Source organism: Poromitra crassiceps (assembly GCF_964638095.1).
Source record: "Poromitra crassiceps genome assembly, chromosome: 3".
Lineage (NCBI taxonomy): Eukaryota > Metazoa > Chordata > Actinopteri > Beryciformes > Melamphaidae > Poromitra > Poromitra crassiceps.
In genome coordinates this window covers 86671925-86676924 of record NC_139625.1, presented here as the reverse complement: position 1 = coordinate 86676924, position 5000 = coordinate 86671925, and the positions used below count along the sequence as shown (strand labels likewise).

At 46.4% G+C, this 5000-nt stretch overlaps 1 protein-coding gene across 1 annotated transcript in view; it reads left to right on the top strand.

Annotated features, from left to right (window-relative positions):
- Nucleotides 1-5000, top strand: part of bcl11ba (BCL11 transcription factor B a) — a 78943-nt gene that overhangs the window by 22714 nt on the left and 51229 nt on the right. The window lies entirely within an intron of this gene.

Sequence of the window (5000 nt, the reverse complement as noted above, 5' to 3'; positions counted from 1 at the left end):
ACACACACACACACACACACACACACACACACACACACACACACACACACACACACTCTGTGAGGGGAGGGAGGGAGGTAGGGAGGGCAAGATCTTTGGGATGGTGCCAACACCGTTTTGTTGCAACACTCAGTGCATCTGTCTTTTCCAGTGTTAATAGGGAGAACTAACTAGTTACTGTAATCCCACTACTTTTTCGGGTAACTAGTAATTTAACTAATTACCTTTTCAAATGTAATACATTTAAATGGACGAGTTACTAGTTAGATCCAAGATTCAAGATTCAAGATAGATTTAAGTTTTTTCCTTTTGCAAAGTCCTGATATTGGGGGCCTTTCGGCTCTCATTGAAGAGGCTGCAGGGCTTAAAATTTGGCGCGGGTTTGCGAGAATCGCGCATATTTTTGTCAATTCCCGCAGATTTGTAATTTATATTGCGGGAGAAGTCACGCAATTGTTCGCGCGCCGATGTCTATAATGTTAAGCCGACGGTACGGAACCAACGTTGCTGAATACGGCCGCCTGGTCGGACACATTTGACGACGGACTGTTTTGCTGAACGTATATAGCTTCAGCAGGCGTAGCTTCAGCAGGCTTGGCTTCAGCAGGCGTAGGCTCCCCACTAGGCAAGCAGCAGTAGCTTCTCATGCAGCAGGCCCGGGATGATCGTGTCAAAGGCCGAGCTAAAGTGCACAAACAGGACCCTAGCATGTGCCTCTGTGCACATGCACCTGTGCACCTGTGGTGCACCTGTGGTGTCCAGGTGCACGAGAATGTAGTGGAGGGCCATGTTTATGGCATCGGCTACAGACCTGTTGGCTCTGTAGGCGAACTGCAGGGGGTCCAGGAGTGGGTCCAAGATGGATTTTAGGTAGGACAGGACAAGACACTCAAGGACTTCATGACCACAGAGGTCAAGGCGACAGGTCTGTAGTCTTTTATTGCTACGGGCTTTGTCTTTTTGAGGAGGGGCGTTATGGTTGAGGATTTGAAGCATGCTGGAAAGTGTCATGTCTCCAATGATGTGTTGAAGATGTGGGTGAACACTGATGCCAGCTGATCAGCACAGTGCTTCAGGGCAGAGGGTGAGACAGGCGTTTAGCAGCTCCTATTACTTGATCAAATTTGCTCTCTTTTAACCGCTGTTTGTCTCCACTTTTGAATGCCTCCTCTTTCTCCAGTCGGCGCTTCTTGAGTTCAGCAGTGAACCAGCTCTTGCTGTTGTTGTATTTCACTGTGGTGCATTTTGGAATGCATCAGTATATTTGTCCAGACTGTTAGTGGCCCTGAACACATCAGAATCTGTGCACTCCAAGGATGCCCGGAGGTGCTCCACAGCTTCGCTGTTCCACTTTTTCGATGTCCTCACAACAGGTTTAGCACGTTTTAGTAGCAGGTTTAGCACGTTTTAGTAGCAGGTTTAGCACGTTTTAGTAGCGTCTGTATGCGCGAATGAAATGAATGATGGCATGGCATGGTCAGAGTGTCTCAGGGGAGAGTGGCGAGCGGCCCGGGATGCATTTTTGATGGTGGAGTAGCAGTGGTCTAATATCTCCTCACCTGTAGGGCGTGTTATCAGCTGGCAGTATTTAGGGAGCTCTTGTGATCGTTTTCCCTGATTGAAGATGGCGAGTAGAACAACCATGTCTGGGCTGGTCTACTCATTCATACTTTACGACGTGAAAAGAGCGGACAACTTCAGAGGATTATCAGGTTTCTGATGATTGGACCTATAGTCCGGGGAGAGACAGCGCCTCCATGCCCAGCAAAAACATTGCTTGATCAAATGTAACAGTATGTCTTGTCCCACACTGTGCCACAGCAACACCAAAATAATGTTTGCATTCAAAAGAGAATCGAAGCAGACTTTTAAAAGTGACGCAAAAGTTACTTTCTCTAGTAACCGATTACTTTTATTAGTTGTAGCGCACCCTCTGAAGGACTGAAGGAGCGCCACAGCCAAGCTCCTTACAGACCACCTCTGCATGCTACAGCCAAGCTCCTTACAGACCACCTCTGCATGCCACAGCCAAGCTCCTTACAGACCACCTCTGCATGCTACAGCCAAGCTCCTTACAGACCACCTCTGCATGCTAGTCAAAGTCAGTTTCACACAGTGAGGACCATGACTGGTTCAATTTCACCTCCAGTCTGCCTGAGCACAGACAAGTCCCACTCGCCAGCCTCACAGGCTGTAATTCAATTACTTTTGGAAGGAAGTCATTGTAACTAATTACACATTTTCAGTAACTTGCCTAACATTGATCTTTTCACCAAGCACGTGCATATTTACCTTTTCAGACCATGATGGCATCTTTTGGAGGGTTGAGATTGAGCATTCAGCTTAGCATGCATCTTCTCAGAGAGAGAGAGAGAGGAGAGGAGAGGAGAGGAGAGGAGAGAGGAGAGGAGAGGAGAGGGGAGAGGAGAGGAGAGGAGAGGAGAGAGGAGAGAGGAGAGGAGAGAAGAGGAGAGGAGAGGAGAGGAGAGGAGAGGAGAGGAGAGGAGAGGAGAGGAGAGGAGAGGAGAGGAGAGGAGAGGAGAGGAGAGGAGAGAGGCAGGCACATTACCCACTCAAAGCTCTAAACCCCCTCAAGGACTTGGCTAGTTGAAACAAATTGTGCAAAACGTGACGGAGAGACTCACCCTGACATTCATGGATAAATCCAGCCTAAGCCATCTGCTTAGAAAGGTGAAAAGCTCGTTAAAATTCAAATAAGCAAAGAAAAAACACCGTGAGAGGAGGGGCAGAGAAACAGGGATTAAAAAGAGGCTAGTTTCTGCCCCATTCAGCGGGGTAAAGAGGCAGTTTAGCAGAGAGCAGCTGCGGGCAGAGAGCTACCAGTTATCTCTCCAACCAACACGCTCAGAAACCAGCTGGAGGGAGGTCTTTCAGCTCCACCCTGCCTTCAAATTCCTTCAAGTGACTGACAATGTTTACATGCACACAATATTCCACTATTATTTGGAAAATGACAATATTCTGAATTTGCTTGGTGATAAAGAAATGATGTGATAAATGACAAGCTGTGATTGGCACGACAAACAGCTCAGTGTCATTGTGCAACAGTTCAATGGGCGTTTTTCTTGATGTGTGGTGGTTTGGGAGAACCAGACATGTCGCTGCTACACATTGTTGGCAATGAGGTCCAATTGGTATTTTGAGATTTTGAGTGATTTGGTTTCTTTCATCTCCGTAGTACATCATGGTGATATAATTATTTTCATAAAACAAAAGGAAAAATATATTTTTTATGTTTTGGTGGAATACTGTAGAAAATGGAATGTTGTGGAATGTTTTACTTTCAGACATATAACAGATTAAAATACAGTACTCATAACTTTTGATCTGAGAGAGCTATCTCACTCATTCAAAACATTATATAGGAGAGATTTTCTAATTTATAGAAATGTCAGATTTTTCACCATATGAAGGGTTTTTGCAGGCCACCACACATATTGCTTGTCCAACATGACCATGAGTGATTAGGCTACATGAGAATATCATCAAGTGCATTTCTTTGTTTTCAGTTTTAGATGAAAGCATGAAATTGACCAAAGAACAAGAACCACTTGTCCAACTAATCAATAGGCTACTAATCAATTCTTGAAATACTCCACTTCCATTTTTCTGCGGCGGATGTTTTTATCACATTCAGGAAGCTGATTTATTCACTTGAACCCAGATGATCGCAACACACGTAATTCACATTTGACTTGTTACATTTCAGGTTTGTGTCAAATCCGCACTGAAGCGGATTTCTAAGAAGTGGTGATTTTGAACAGATTGAGCCGTATTATTTCCCCACTGGCTGAGGTCAGGTTAATATCTGACAGTAGATCCATGCGCTCGCAGGTCACACTCCTGACTCCATTTCTCCACTCTGTGCATTTCAGCAGACTGTGTTCTTGAACGAGTGCCAGTCTGCGGTGCAGCCTGTGCTGTAAAACACTTGTGTTTCGTCCTGAACGTCATCAATATTTGACCAGGCTGGCTGTTATACCTCGGTGCCTCGCTCGGTCCTGCCAGACAGTCAGCGCTGCTCTGTACCCTTACAGCCTAACCCTCTGATCACCCTGCAGGGTTAGGGCCTGCTCTGTACCCTTACAGCCTAACCCTCTGATCACCCTGCAGGTTTAGAGCCTGCTCTGTACCCTTACAGCCACCTAACCCTCTGATCACCCTGCAGGTTTAGGGCCTGCTCTGTACCCTTACAGCCACCTAACCCTCTGATCACCCTGCAGGTTTAGGGCCTGCTCTGTACCCTTACAGCCTAACCCTCTGATCACCCTGCAGGTTTAGGGCCTGCTCTGTACCCTTACAGCCTAACCCTCTGATCACCCTGCAGGTTTAGGGCCTGCTCTGTACCCTTACAGCCTAACCCTCTGATCACCCTGCAGGTTTAGGGCCTGCTCTGTACCCTTACAGCCTAACCCTCTGATCACTCTGCAGGTTTAGGGCCTGCTCTGTACCCTTACAGCCTAACCCTCTGATCACCCTGCAGGTTTAGGGCCTGCTCTGTACCCTTACAGCCTAACCCTCTGATCACCCTGCAGGTTTAGGGCCTGCTCTGTACCCTTACAGCCTAACCCTCTGATCACCCTGCAGGTTTAGGGCCTGCTCTGTACCCTTACAGCCTAACCCTCTGATCACCCTGCAGGTTTAGGGCCTGCTCTGTACCCTTACAGCCTAACCCTCTGATCACCCTGCAGGTTTAGGGCCATATGATTTCCACAATGCAGAAAAAAACAGATGGAATTTGGTCATACACATCTAATCAACTGTAAAATGTGGAATATTGCAGAATTTTCTGTCTGAAATTGATAAAAGTATTTAAGGCCTAATTATCAAAATTAAAAGTAGTCCTAATTATTGTAGTAACCTAAACGATTACATTTTTTAACTTTTCAACTTGGGGTGTTTTGAGAGGGCGGTCAGTCTTGTGTTAGGACGTCACCTCACAACTTGGTTTTCACTTTGAGAAACATGTTGAAGTCATG